A 14290-nucleotide genomic window follows, 5' to 3' on the forward strand; every position below is an offset into this window, starting at 1 on the left:
AGTATTCAATAGAATTTAGTATACTTTATAATAAACTACAGAACACAATTTTAGTATTATATTACATATACATATAATATGCATTACATTCATACAAGTTAATACATAAAACATATATTAAATATATTAGCATTATTTATTATACTATAATTAGTGATATCAATATCAATAACGATATTACTAATAATATTACTAAATAGTTAATTAGTACATTGATTACATTGTTTAATTAGAAATAATTTCATTTATCATTAAATCACATAATTATATTATAATTTTTAATTATAATATAATTAATTATTATAATGATGTAATTAATGTGTTAATTGATATTTTTATTGATATTGGTATCATTAATTATCAATGGTATAAATAATTTATTAATTAATTAGATCAAAATTATATTATTAATATAATTAATTATTAATACTTAATTAAGTATAATAAGAAGTAATTATTAAATATAATTAATTAGTGATTAATATTGATATTCTTTAATATATTGATTATTAATTATATTATTAATTATTAAATATAATTAATTATTCTTAATTAATTTAATATTAATTATTAAAATATTAAAGTTGATAATATTTAATATATTAATGTATTATATGACATTATTTCTACAATTTATTCACATTAATGTTAAGTCTGTACTTAAAAGAACCCTTCAAACCCCATTGAGCCCATGTCACTATTGCTGATGAGGATGGTGGCAGCCCCTCCCCCTCCGGCTCGCCCCGCCCATCCCATTCCTCCCTACCCGCGCCGTCAATCGCCCCCGCGGCAGCCAATGGCCGCGCTCCCCCCGCCCCTTCCCAGGCCTCTTGCCGGTGATTGGACCGTTGCCGCCAGGGTCGTGCGGCCAATCAGAGGCGCGGGTGGCCTCTTCCCGGCCTGCCCGTCGCTGTTGCCAGGGGGACGGCGAAGGGCTGTCCCCGGATGTGTCCTGCCTGGCTGGGTCCCAAGATGGTGGCTGCGTGAGCGGCGTCCTGCGCGAGGGAGCCGAGTGGAGGTGGGGTGGCCGCGGGGGGAAGAGAGCGTCACGTGGGGGAGGGGCTGTCTGGGTGGGGGTCCTCTGGGCAGGCTGGCCCCCCTGAGCTGGGGGGCTCTGGGCCTCCCCCAGCCCATAGCAGCCTTGCCCCTGCGCAGCTGGAGTGGGGGCAGCCCCCAGGGCTCTGTGGGTCGTTCCCTAGACCACTCTGAGGTGGGGGGCTCTGGGGACTGCGCCACCCTCCTGGGCCCGCCCCGCAGCCCAGAGCAGCCTCTGAGCCCCCACATCCTGGAGGGGACAGAGCCCGAGTACCTGAAATGGGGCAGCCCCCCAGGGCCTTTCTGGTGCAGGTCACCCTCCCTTGTCTCTCAGGGGCTCTCCCTGGCGAGGAAAGGCATCCTGACCCTCTTGGGCTCTTTGGGCTGGAAAGGGGGCACCTGTGGAGGGGGCATGATTGACACATAAAATTATGCACGGGGTGGGCAGAGTGAGGATCTTTTCCCTCCCACACAACACCAGAACAACTAAAATAGAGTGACGGGAGAGTTAGGGCACAAAGGAACACAGTGTGTAATTAGTCTGTGGAACTCCTTGCCCCAGGATGGTGATGGCTAGGGGGGTGTTCTTTTCCCTCACACACAGAACAAGGGGATGTCCACTAAAATGGAGTGTTGGGAGAGTTAGAAGAAAATATCTCTTTACGCAGCATGTCATTAGTCTGTGGAATTCCTTGCCACAGGATGTGGTGATGGTATCTAGCCTGGATGTCTTTAAAAGGGCGTTGGAGAGCTTAATGGAGGAAAAGCCCTTCCCAGACTACAGGCTGTGGTGGGTACATGCAACCTACTGATTTTAGGCGCAGGCTACCTCAGAAGGCCAGGGCGCCAGGTTGCAGGTCTCTGTTGGTCTTGTATGCTCCCTGAGGCAGCTGGTGGGTCACTTTGAAGAGACACAGGAAGCTGGACAGGGACGTGTGGGGAGGCAGTCGAGGGAGAACCTGCCCACCGGAGTGCTTTGAAAAGCGCTGCCGCCGTGTGAAGCACCCAAGCATTCACAACCCATGCTCAGAGCTGGACTAGATGGGCAGAGTGTGTGGGTTGTGGGTGCTTGGGTGCCTCACAATTTTCAAAGGACTCTGATGGGGAAGCTCTGCCTCACCTGCCTTCCCACCCACCACATGTCCCTGAAGTTGGACTAGATGGGCTTTTGGTCTGAAGCAGCAGGGCTCTTATATTCTTACTCTCCACGGAGAAGGCAGTCACCCGCCTGGATGCACATAAGAAGAGTCCTGCTGGATCAGGCCAAAGGCATTGATCCAGAATACCATCCCTTGCTTGTTTTTTTTCATTCAGTGAGGCAGAATTGGGTGGCAGTTCTGCCACAGTTCTTGCGTGCCCTCTGAGGGTGGTGCATCCCCAGCTCTGGGTGGAGTGTGTCAGCGCAAACTGACCCCTTTTCCCTGTCATGCTTAGTAACCACATTCCCTTGAAGAGATGTTACCAGCAGGAGGTTCTGAAACCTCCTTCCATTGGCTAGAATGGAAATGCCTCTAATTGCTCAGAAGTGTAAATGAGAAATGAAGTGAGGTCTGGCCTCTGTCCACCTGGCAATGTTTTCATTTACAGAAAAAAGAGGCCCACCAGTCGCCTCTGGGTGTCGTGCCCTGAAAAGCGTTGTCTTCCTCTGAAAGCATATTGATTGGTGAGTGATGTGCTTCTGGGCTCTTCCCACGATTGATTCAGCTTGTCCAAATGGACAGAGCTGGCTTGTAATTCACTTAGAAAGAGTGATTAATGCATCTGGTGTGACGATCAAGCCCTGCAACATGCAAGCGGGTTGTGTTTCCATAGCTGGTACAGGCACAAGCAAGCAGGCCTAGAGACAGCTTGCTGACTGACTGAGCAGCAGGATGGACCTTTCCAGAATGGGTTGCTGGGCAGAGGCAGTCGCCCAGTGACAAAGCACCTGGTTTGCATGCAGAAAGTCCCAGTTCTGTTCCTGAGAGGTGGGGCTGGAAAAACTCTTGCCTGGATAGGTGCTGCCAGCCACTGTGGAGCAGGCAATTCACTGTGTTTGTTGGACAGATGGCCTTACTTGATAGAAGGAAACTTCATACATTCCTAGTTGAGGCAGTCACTGAGAAGACCTGCTGCCTGCAGGGTCTTCATTTCCTGGACTGGAGCACAAGTGACAAAGTCAAGCAGACCTTCTCTGGGATTGGGACTGGCTTCTTTGAACCTGGAGAAGGGTGTGTGTGTGTTCCTAGGTGATAGTGCAGAAGTCTGTGATTTCTGGCCTCTCTCTTTCTGTCAGTTAAGCTGTGCATTTCCTAAAGCAGGTGCAGATGGCCAGGCAGCCTACAAGCCACTTCCAGTCCTGGAAGCATTCTACAGGCTCTTCAAGAATCTGTTTCCTGAAATTATTAAGAGAGAACTTCTACTATCATGGCTGCAGAAATGCTCCCTGGGAGGGCTGTGGCCAAGGGATAAGGGATCTGAAGTAGGGGAGTTGAGAGGCCATTGACTGCCTCTCATCTGAGGTGAACATGCCAGTGTTTTTCTCAGGGCTGGCTTAGGGCTATCATATGTAAATCCAAACGTGTTCACTGACTTCCATTTGTCACCAGCTCTGTTTTTGAAATGATGTGCTGCTTCTGTGCTGGTCCTATTTGCCTTTGTGTCCTTCTGCAGCACCTGCAACTGCCAGCCTTTGGCTGTCACTCTCTGTTCTCTTGAGCTGGGCAAGCAACGCAGGCAGTGGGTGCCCAGAACAAGGATATGACCTCTGTTTTATAGCAGGCATTTCCGTGGGCTTGTTCACTCAGTCTTGGGCAAGATGTTATCTTAGCAGGTTCAGCCTGAGGCAGCCACCCCTCTCTGTCCAAACTAGGAATTCCAGGATGTCTCAGCCACACACCCTTGCTGGCTCTTGTGGGTCATCCACGAAGTTGCTGTGTTGTTCTAGGAAACCATGAATTCTGCCCACTGTAGATACTGGCACTGATGATCTCGTCATGAGAAAGATGACTCAAGCATTCAGTTTATAAAGGGTGATAATAAGACCAAGTCTGGTCTTGCTAGGAGTCAGATGATCCATGTCACCCTCTGCTTCACCCTGTGAACCTGCAAATATAATGGAGATGGAGTCCAGAGGGCTGTTATCCCGAGGGAGCAGGCTGATGTAGACCAGGTGGAAAGGGGTCTGCTGTTTCTTGTGGAACATTTTTAAACCATCTGATGCTAAAAGCGAATCTTGAGCTCTTGGCGCCTTCTGACAAGATGACGCTTCTGTGTATCGTTACCAGTCTGGAACTGCTTCAGAGGAGGAGATGATCCCTCTCTAAGGAAGCCACCACAGGAAAACCCAAGGAAGTGGAAGATTAAACAGTTACTAAACTTGGCAGGAATTGATAAGGCACGTGGCGCAGTTGCAAATTGGGTTGTGCTACATTCTTCACGGAAGACAATTTATTGAACACTGAAAAAAGGTCTGCGAGTATATACTGGAGTGCCTTTCTGCTGCCATAAGGCTGCTTTTAAAAAAATGCTCAAGTTCTAATGAGCCCAGGGCAGCAGGCAAATCACCCAACCTAAAGGCTAGTGGGAACTGCAAGCTAGGGTGAATTGAAAAACTCCAACTGCAAGGGGGGGGAGAGCTGTGATTGACCCCAACAACTCAAAAGAATGTGCTTAATTTGACGCCCCAAACAAGACCTGTAAGCTAGCCAAGGAAATAGTAGTCATGCCAGTGAAAACATGAACTAATCCCAGCAGCATTTTAAGGGAAGGGCTCCACTTCTGGTAACAGAACAGACCTGCTGGATGAATAAATATATTGTTCTTTGAATCTGGTGACTGGCTGTGGATGAAAAGGCCTGTGAAATGTGCCTGAGAAGGGGAAGCATAGTTTCAGAGAAGGAGCTGGCCTGCTTGTGGGCCATGAACAGAGAGAGACCTGGATGCCTGAGAGGTGCTTGTGGCTGGTGTTGGCCTGGAGACTTCTAGGCCTTGGGGAATGTCCCCTTCTCCCCACTTATAATGCTCACTTTGTAGTGGGAATGATCTCAATACCTCTTATCTGACTTTAGATAAGAGGAGTGCTTTAGAAAGAGGAGTGCAGCATTTGTAGTTTTGCAAATGACCTACTACAGACTGAAAAACAGCAGCGAGGTTCCTAACAAGATCCCTCTGAATTCATTTTTTTTAACATAAGAAGGCATTTGTTCCACCATCTAGCTGTTTTATAGATGCTTTGTTTCAGTGTGTATGAATGATCATTATTTTGTTAACATTTATCTGCACTCCCAGAAGGAAATCTTTCTTTATGTGTAATATAAACAACTTCCTTTTCTTGGGTTAACTGCTGAATGGCTGCTGGGTTAACCCAGGATATCAGGCTGATTTGTGGAGGAGAAGAAACCCCCCAAAACAGTGCATGGAGCCGTTGGTCCACCCAGGCAAGGATGGGCAATGCACTCTCGTCCCTGATGGCTTATGAGACAGTGTGTGCTTAAGGTATTGCACGTCTCCCTGTGGTTTGAGCAGAGGAGGCAGTTTCCAGCTGTGTCACCTGCAGTTCTTTATCACAGGTGGTGCTGGAGACTGAGCCTGGCGCCGCCTTGGTGCTCAGGATGTTCTCCATTGCTGGGCCGTAGCTTTCTTTAAACTTGCTGCAGAAATGCAGGAGTAAGAAGGGGGAGTTCAGTGCCTTGAAATCAAACCAGCAGTGGCTGGATTTTGTAAAGATGAAAGTGGGAGAAGAACAGGGTACAGGATGGGTGGAAGGAGCATTTAAGACTTCTCAAGCCTTCCTGTTTCCTGATTCCTCGCTACACCATTTACTGTATTTCTTCTCAGATGAAAAATTTAAGGTTTTGAGTGGGTGGAAGAGAGACAGAAGGGGGAGGACATATTTTTACAACTGAGTTGGGAGCCTCATTTGCTGCTGAGCCGTATGTTCTTATTTTGAGCTTTGAAGAACATACGGGCGAGTGTCTCTTTGAACGTCTCGGCTCGAGGAGAAAAAAAGCCTCCCATCTGTTCAGCATACAGTTTTATCTGTCGTACATGGTGGGGAGGATGCCTGCTCCCTGTATTATCCGCAATTCCAGGGGAGGATTCTCATCTTTAAAAAGTCTTGTTGGTGTCTAGAAATTTGGAGTGATCTTTTGGGGTGGGGTTGATCTTAAATGTCATTCTCTTGATGACCTCAAGCAGACTTGCAACTGGCTTATGGAAATGTGATATTTTGGATTGGGAGGAGTGGCAGCCACAAGGCGGATGGGGGAATCTGTTGTCTTGCATTGCAGGAGAAAATGAAGCACTTGGTAGGGTGTCTCTGATTGCCAGGTGCAGGGGAGGGCACCAGGATGCAGGTTGTGTCTATTGCCTGTTGTTCCCCGAAGCATTTGGTGGGCCATTGTGAGATACAGGAAGCTGGACTAGATGGGACTTGGCCTGATCCAGCAGGGCTGCTCTTATGTTCTTATGTATAGTTCTATGGCAGCAATCTATGGATTAAAGATTAGAAATGGAAGTACAAGAGCCGGTTGGGCTGTCTGCTGGTACGCCTGCATTTCAGGCATTCCGAAAGCACATTTTCTGCCAAAACAGCACTCAGGGGAGTGCAATAAAATAGCATAATGCAGAAATAACAAATTTTATAAAACTAACAATCTTAAAAGCCGACCCCAGCTACGTAAAGCAGCAACACTTAAGGATGTAGCAGGGAGGCAGGAAGAGATGCCTTTGAAAACAGAGAGGTAGATTATCCCCTGCCGAAATGTCAGTAAGGAGACACCTCCCCCCCATTCTTGTCCAAGGAGGGATGTGGAGAGCCTCTTCTGCCACTTGGGATCTGAGGAAGGTGCTTCCTAAGGGTTTCCTGAGGATCAAATAGGCCTCCTCAGCCACAGACCTACCGTTCAGAGTTCTTAACCTCATTTGAAATAGATAACTGCCCCCCCTTCCCAGTAGGCCATCTCTTGGCTGGCCTGCTGTCCACACCACTGTGTTGTCTGGAAGGAGTTCCATCCAGCTCATTACTGTGAGGAGGCCATCACTAAAAGTTGACTGAGCTGCTCATGGGTTAGATGAAAGAGAGAAGTTGGGCTAGGTGTCATAGTGTGCCTTAGGCACCATGCTGAAGAGCAAAGCAAGTGGTATGAGGTGCTGACCGAGCTGAGAACTTAATTAGGTTGGCGGGTGTCCTGGGGAGTGATGCAGAGATGGAAAAGGACATCAGAATAGAACTGCGCAACCTTTTGCTTCTGGGCTTCTTCTCAACCTATAAGGGTCTAGGAAGAGCCTGTAACCTTGCTAGGGTGTGTGAGAAGGGAGGGACGATGTGCTCCTGCAATTGTTACCTTGCTTTTGTGTGTTACGTTATTTTGCTGACAAGGCACATTTTTTTTGCTAGGCCTTGTGGAAGTTTGTCCAGTGCCACCTTATCCTGAGCAGACTTCCCTGCTTCTGTAGGGGTTAGTCTGAAAAATGTACCTGGGAGCCTGTACTGTTCAGACACTGCTTTCACCAGTGGGGAATGTCTTCCAGTTTGTGTGGCTTGGTTGTGCGGGATCAGAACCAAGGCTCCCCCCACTGCTGAGCTCTTTGAAGCCCCTTCTGTGCTTATGCTGGGCAGTTGGACTGGGCGAACTTGCAAGTCCAAGGCAGCTGGGGTGGGGCCAGGGTGCCTGCTCAGGTGGCCTGGGCTGCTACCTCCTGGTTTTGTGCCTGGTTGTGCTGCCCGTACTCAGCTCCTGCCTGGCACACTCTCTGAGGGGTCTTTTAAAGCTTTGGCTTTCAGGTTGTTTCTAGGAGCTGTGCTGGGGTCCAGTCATGATATTGCCCCTTCCTTGAGGCTGAGCCCCTGACATGCTGATGGCCAGGGCAGTCTTGTGTGGGTCTCCCAGACCTGGTCTCCTTACTGGTGGGGGTCTCCCTCTCCTCTTGGGGTATAGGCAGCCCTGGAATGGCACCAGCAAACCGTTTCTATTGGGAGTGGGCTTTCCTTGCTGCCACTAAAAAATTTTCCTGGCTGCAGCACCACTTGCACCTGCATCTCTTAAAAAAGAAAACAAACATTGACCTCTTCCTATGCTTGGTGGAGACCTGGAAGAATGTGCAAAGCAGGCTTTTAAAAACCACTGTGAGCAGCCCAAGAGCAGCCGCTGGTTCCAAACCATGTTCTTGGCCGATGTGAGGCATCCCCCCAAGACTTGCAGGTTGCATTCTCTGAGGTTGAAGCAATTAAGATGGAGGCTGTGCTGTGTTAACTGTCCTTCTCTCCTCCACCCCTCCCCAATGGGAGAATATTCATTCCAGAGCTCCAGGCTCTCTCTGCGCACTCTGCTGATTTGGCTAATTCCCTTGTATGGTCCCAGTGAAGCAGGCTGCTGTATAAGCCCTGAGCACAGCTCAGCAGGGGCTTTATACACCAGTGCTGGGAGATGAAATCTTGGTGAAGTCTTGCTTTCCTCCAAGAGGAAAAGCTTCCCCCTCTCTGCTTTCTCCTGGCTGCCTTTATGGGGCTTTAGTGGTCTGCTTCAAAGCTAGTAGGTCAGAGGCAGAGCAAATCTCCAGCTCCCACGGCCCCAGGCTTCCAGTGCTGATGCTCAGGCAGTTTTCTTTTGAAGTGCCAACCTGCCCCTTGGAATAGCAGTTCTGGAGCCTGGTGTTCCACCAGAAGCTTCTTCTTTGCAAGCTGCAGGTGAAGTGAATGGGCTGCAGCAAGAACTCTGGATAAATGAGGTCCAACTGCAGAGAGAAAACTGACATCTCCCTCTCTCTCACCTCCACGTATGGCAGATCCGAAAGCCTTTCCTGAATATCTGGGATCTGCTTCTAGTTTGTTTCACTACATCAGTGGGGCACTTGCTGTCATGTGTGGAATTGCTGCATGTACAAGCGCATGATGGAATGTGTGCTTTGCTTCGTCACCCTGATGAAGACTGACAGAGAGAAGTGTGTGATCTGTCAGCCCGCTAAACGGATTATTTGAGCCAGTTATAGATGGGAAGGGCTCATTTCAGCGAAATGGGGCATTCCTCACAGATGTGTAAGCAGTTAGGCCTGAAAAAGGCACCTCTTTCAGTGTGTAAGGATGTAAGCCAGTAGTTTGTGAACTAAGAGAAGCTGGCCCTGCTAACCGGTGGGACTGTGGGAAAGTGTGAGAGCATTCCCCCTTTGTACCACTGTGCTTAGTCTGGGTAACTGGGTAGACTGGTCATTCCAGAGGCACCTAATTTGGAGCTTCATCTAATGCAGCGCTGAGGGGATTCCTCTGCTGGCTTAGGGCCCAATCCTGTCCAACTTTCCAGCATCGATACAACTGCAACACAGCCCCAAAGGTACAGACATCCTGTTACTTTAAGGAGGCCTCCCTGACTTCTCACACTGCAGGAAACAATGCACACCCCATTGGCATCAGTACTACATTAGTGCTGGAAAGTTGGATAGGATTGGGCCCTTAGACTGCAATCCCATGCACACTTACCTATGAGTAAGCCCAGTTGAACACAATGGAACTTCCAAGTAAACTGTACTGTATAGGATTGTGCTGTTAGTTGCATAGTTGTGTCCTGCTCTCTGTTTGGTGAACTTGAAAAGCGGTTTGGGTCGAGGGGCAGCTGGGAGTGTGCAGCTCTCTGGAGAGCTCCTGTTAAAGTGCCCAGACAGCCAGGGATGTGTATGGTTGAGAGAGAACAGGAGGAGCTTCCAATTTATCCTAAAATGAAGAGGTGCTTGGCGGGAACATTCTTAATTAGCAGGAATTTGCTTTAAATGACTAGTTGTAAATAGTGTGTGCGTGTGTGTTGGTTTAATGCTTCTGAAGCCAGTGAGAGAGAATGAGATGCCATGGGAAAGGAATGGAGTAATAACACACAAAGGACAAAATATATAAACAGGCACAAATTTGTCCTTGCTGCTGGGAGTTGGTTTTGAGATCTGCTATCAGGTGGAATGGGGGGGGTAGTGAGAGGAGTTGCCAGGATGTAAGGGTCGGTTCTTAAGGTCTCTCTCCCTGTTTTATCTGAGAGATTGGAGAAGAGCCGGTGCTCCCCAGCTTATTTTCTGGGGAGGGGTCTTTTGGATTTGGCCCAGTGCCACAGCAGTTGGGATGAGACATGAACGAGGAAGATCTGGGACCCTTCAGCAGTGGCAGCATCTTCTTTGGTGGGAGACCGGAGCAATTTTAAGTAATGAGTGTGTTCCCTACTAATGAAAATTAGTAGCAGTGCTGTGAAAGTTTTCTCCCCCCATCCCGCCTGTGTGTTTAGCAGAGGGCACATGCTGTAATTTTGGTGAGCACTGTAAAGGGCTAATTGAGAGTCTTGCCTAATCAACTTTGCAGTTTAATTACCACCAAGTAGCAACTGCTTGCTGAAGTGCTGCTGCTATCACTGCCACAGACCCTGTGACATGTTGGTCGGTTCTGCACAGGAGAGATTTGTGCAAAACATGGAGTGCACCACTGTTCCATTTTGAGGTTTGCCCAGTCTGGGACTCCTGCAGTTGGTGGGAATCTGCCAGGGCCCTGGGTTGGCTGCAGCAGTGTCTACCTTCAGATCACAGTATTCAGATTTATTCAGGAGAAAGCCAGTGAAAACTTGTGATAGAAAAGGTGGGTGATTTATGTGTATGTTTTCCTGGTGAGTCCAGAGAGGAACCCCCCCTCCCCTCAAAAAAGTCTAGGCTTCTCTGAGCTGGCTCTCCAACTCTTTGCTGGACAATGCTTCCAGCCACAGCCCCACAACTGAAATGGCTCCTATTCATGTGGCCTTGAAAGAAGAAAGGTTCTGCGAGTCTGGTGTGCCCACCAGAGGTGGCTCTTCCACCAGGCAAAGGGGAATCTTAGCCACCATTTGAGAGATGCTGCCTCAATCCCTGGCTGCTTCTGTGCCAGCTTAATTGGTGTGAGGGGGTGCTGCGTAGGCACATGTCTGAGCAAGGTGATTCTTTCTTCAGTGGTGACACCCCTCTTGGGGAATCAGCCTGCCTGCTGATCACAAGTATATCTGTCTTGTACATTCTCCCAGGCCCTGCAAGATTTGTATGTTTTAGGTCCTGTTTTTACTACTCTTTAATTCTAGTAATAATAGTTGTGTGATGTACTTTTCTGTGTTTCAAACCATCCTAGCAGTGCCGTTGCAGGCGAGATATTTAAATGTGTAAAACAGGGAAATGTCCTGGTGGATTGTGGATTGCAGTTGGGGGGGGGGCAGTGACCACTTGCATTTTCTGCTCCAGGCAGAGCTGTGCCTTAGGCCGACCTTCACGCTGGCCACGTGACTGTTGGGAGAGCCGACCCCTGGCTTGGAGGTCTGCCGTTAATGTGCTCCTTAGGCGGGATGACTGGAGGTGCCCGGGTCAGATCTCTCTGCATTCCTGGCGTGCCTGTCCTGCATGCCTTTCTTCTTGAAGATCTCTCAGACACTCTGGCTGTGCAACTGCTGCTAAATTGGTTAGTGTGTTTGCATCTCTCCATTTCCGAGTCCCGTTTGTCCCAGTGACAAGGTGAGCTGCTGTGTTTGCTCTGAGAGATTTCATTTGGTGATGCTTGTACCCTTTTTCTCTTTTGTTAATCACAAGGAAGAGCTGATAAAGTGGTGGCTGCTACCTATCCCCCTACATGGGAGAGTGGTGTGCGTTTGTGTGTTCCCAGCCAAGCAGGTGGTGGCTAAACGCCTCCTCTGGGCTGGAATCACCTTGTGGACCATCTTCTGTGTGTTTTTTGGCCAGAACAGTGAAGTGGGTGGAAAGATATCCTGTAGTGATTTTTGCCTCTTGTATGTATTCTCCAAAGGTTAATTGATGATAAGACTTGTAACTTGCTATGATTGTAGCACTATCCATGATTTACCCCCAGAAAACACAAAAATGTGGAATGATGTATACAGGCAGATGGTGAGCGAGGGTAGTCAGGATAACCCCTTCAGACTTCCACTTCCCCCCCCCTTGCTAGGAGGTGGCTCTGATGGTCATGACTCTTCTTAATGAGCCTCTCTTCATCCTTTGGTGTCAAGTGTATCTCTTTGGTATTGGATAGAAAGTTGCCTGAGAAATGCGAGGACAGGCCAGGCCTGGGAAGCTTCACCAGTCTGCTCATTAATGTCACAGGGAAGCCTTTATCTCATATTCCCCCCCCCCCATGGGCTGCCTTGCCGTTGCAGATATTTCTCCTTCTCTGATTAAAAGCAGGGGCGCACAATGTGTGGGCTGCAACAAGGGAAGATGGGGAATGTTGGAGAAGTGCAATGAAATCATTTTCTCAAAGAAATGGCTCAAGACAGTCTGCAAGGTTTTTAGGTGAATGACAGAGTATTTCTCAACAGACTTGCGGAGTGACGCTTGCTGCAACCCTTTGAGACCTTCTGCGCTGAGTTGCCACTTACTGCCTTTCTTCTGAGTGCTGGGTTCAATGTGTCACATTCCATCAGAAGAGGAGTGGCAATTGGGCAAAACCCTCCCTGGATGGAGTGCCATATGTTAGAGCTGTGGGGTGTAGAGGGAATTTAAGAACATAAGAACAGCCCCACTGGATCAGGCCATAGGCCCATCTAGTCTAGCTTCCTGTATCTCACAGCGGCCCACCAAATGCCCCAGGGAGCACACCAGATAACAAGAGACCTGCATCCTGGTGCCCTCCCTTGCATTGGCCTTCTGACATAGCCCATTTCTACAATCAGGAGGTTATACATACACATCATGGCTTGTAACCCATAATGGATTTTTTCTCCAGAAACTTGTCCAATCCCCTTTTAAAGGCATCCAGGCCAGATGCCATCACCACATCCTGCGGCAAGGAGTTCCATAGACCGACCACACGCTGAGTAAAGAAATATTTTCTTTTTTTCAGTAGCCTAATTTTTCAGTAGCATAATTTGTCTTATGCTCCTTCAGAGTTCATCTTGACCCTCCTGCTGTCTGAGTTGAAAGGCTCTTGTGGTGCAGTGCCAGATGCCCCTTTGCCTAAAGCAGGGGTCTCCAAACCCAGGCCCACGGCAAGCCTCTATCCTTGTCCACAGCAAGCCTCTTGTCCCTTGAAAGCCTCTGGCCCACTTGGCGGAACGTGACAGGAACTATGCTCTGGTTGTGTCTGGAGGATGTTCTGAGGGCCATAGAGGTTGAATAATTGAACCCTTTCATTCATTTATTCACTCATCTAAGTTCTATCTCTAATTTATTTATATAAATTTTATATATACATTTTTTTCCAGCCCTCAACACCATGCCAGGTATTTGATGCAGCCCTCTAGTCAAAAAGTTTGGAGAACGCTGGAAAATTATGGAAGCCAATTGGGTGGCTCTGGGAATTGAAGGGCATGACTTGTGATGGTCTTGCATGCTCAGCACAAGTGCCTGAAAACCACTCTTGGTGGGGACACCCCTTTTGCATTGCAACCCCTTCAAGCCTGGGATCAGAAACCCCTCCAGGGAGTCCGCCTTGATCAACAGCGGTGTCTGCCATAGCTGCTTCAAGTGGGCTTTTCTGTGCAGACAGCAAGATCAGGCAGCGATGTGCAGAAGGCCAGTGCGCAGAAAAGCGAGTAGGGAAACAGCTGGAGAGAGTCAGTGGAGCTCAGGTCTGCAAACAGCCTGCAGGGGGAAAAGATCATTTTCTGCTGCGCTCCGCCTCCTTCCCCCCACTGGCCTCTTTCTGTGTCTTGAAATGCTTTCGCAGCATGATCGGACCAGGGTGAGGTTTATTTGTGGTTCCTCCTGCTAGAAGTGCTCTTGCCTAACCAAGGAGTGCAGCTGGAATGCAGAGGCCACCATTTTGCTCTCATCTTGCCAGGGCGGTGGGCCTTGGTTAGCATTTCATTGTGCAGGTCGAGGCCCTGGCCAGGCAGTGCCCTGCCAGCAGAAACTTTTCCCAGAGCCTGGGAGGGGGAGGAAAGAACCTGCACTCGACTGTGTGTTGTCCAGCAAAACAATCGGGCATTTATTTATTTTTTAAAGATACAGTCAGTGCCAGTAACCCGGCCTGCTGCCAGGCTGCATTAAAATCCTCATTACAGCAGATTCCCCTCAGAGGCCAGGAGAGGATTGATTATGCATCAGTGAAAAGGGACTTTAGTTTCACTTGCGAGAGCTTTATGACTCTTTTGACATTCCTCTTGCTATTGTGAGTCTTGTCCAGGTTGGTGTGACCAGATGGGGACCGTGGTGGCGAGTTGTCTGTGTCCTTTCCTCAAAGGCTGACCTTGACTTCTCGAATGGAGGCAAGGTGTGAAATAAAAAGGTTGGTGTCTTGATTGTAGGAGTTGAGAGTTTGCATTTCGAAGTCCTCAAC

General features: G+C 48.4%; 1 protein-coding gene across 7 annotated transcripts in view; it reads left to right on the top strand.

The window, feature by feature from the left end:
* The first annotated feature begins 945 nt into the window (after positions 1–945).
* PAK4 (p21 (RAC1) activated kinase 4) overlaps positions 946–14290 on the top strand; it is a 49525-nt gene continuing 36180 nt past the window's right edge. For 3 of the 7 annotated variants that reach the window (XM_066639003.1, XM_066639012.1, XM_066639004.1), the window contains exons 1-2: positions 961–1018; positions 14138–14239. The gene's annotated coding sequence lies outside the window, so the exon portion shown is untranslated. Of the gene's footprint in view, positions 1019–2622; positions 2699–11439; positions 11512–14137; positions 14240–14290 lie in introns of those variants that run through there. The other 4 variants (XM_066639008.1, XM_066639005.1, XM_066639010.1 and 1 more) reach the window with 4 other exon arrangements.

This window comes from Tiliqua scincoides, chromosome 10, assembly GCF_035046505.1.
Source record: "Tiliqua scincoides isolate rTilSci1 chromosome 10, rTilSci1.hap2, whole genome shotgun sequence".
Lineage (NCBI taxonomy): Eukaryota > Metazoa > Chordata > Lepidosauria > Squamata > Scincidae > Tiliqua > Tiliqua scincoides.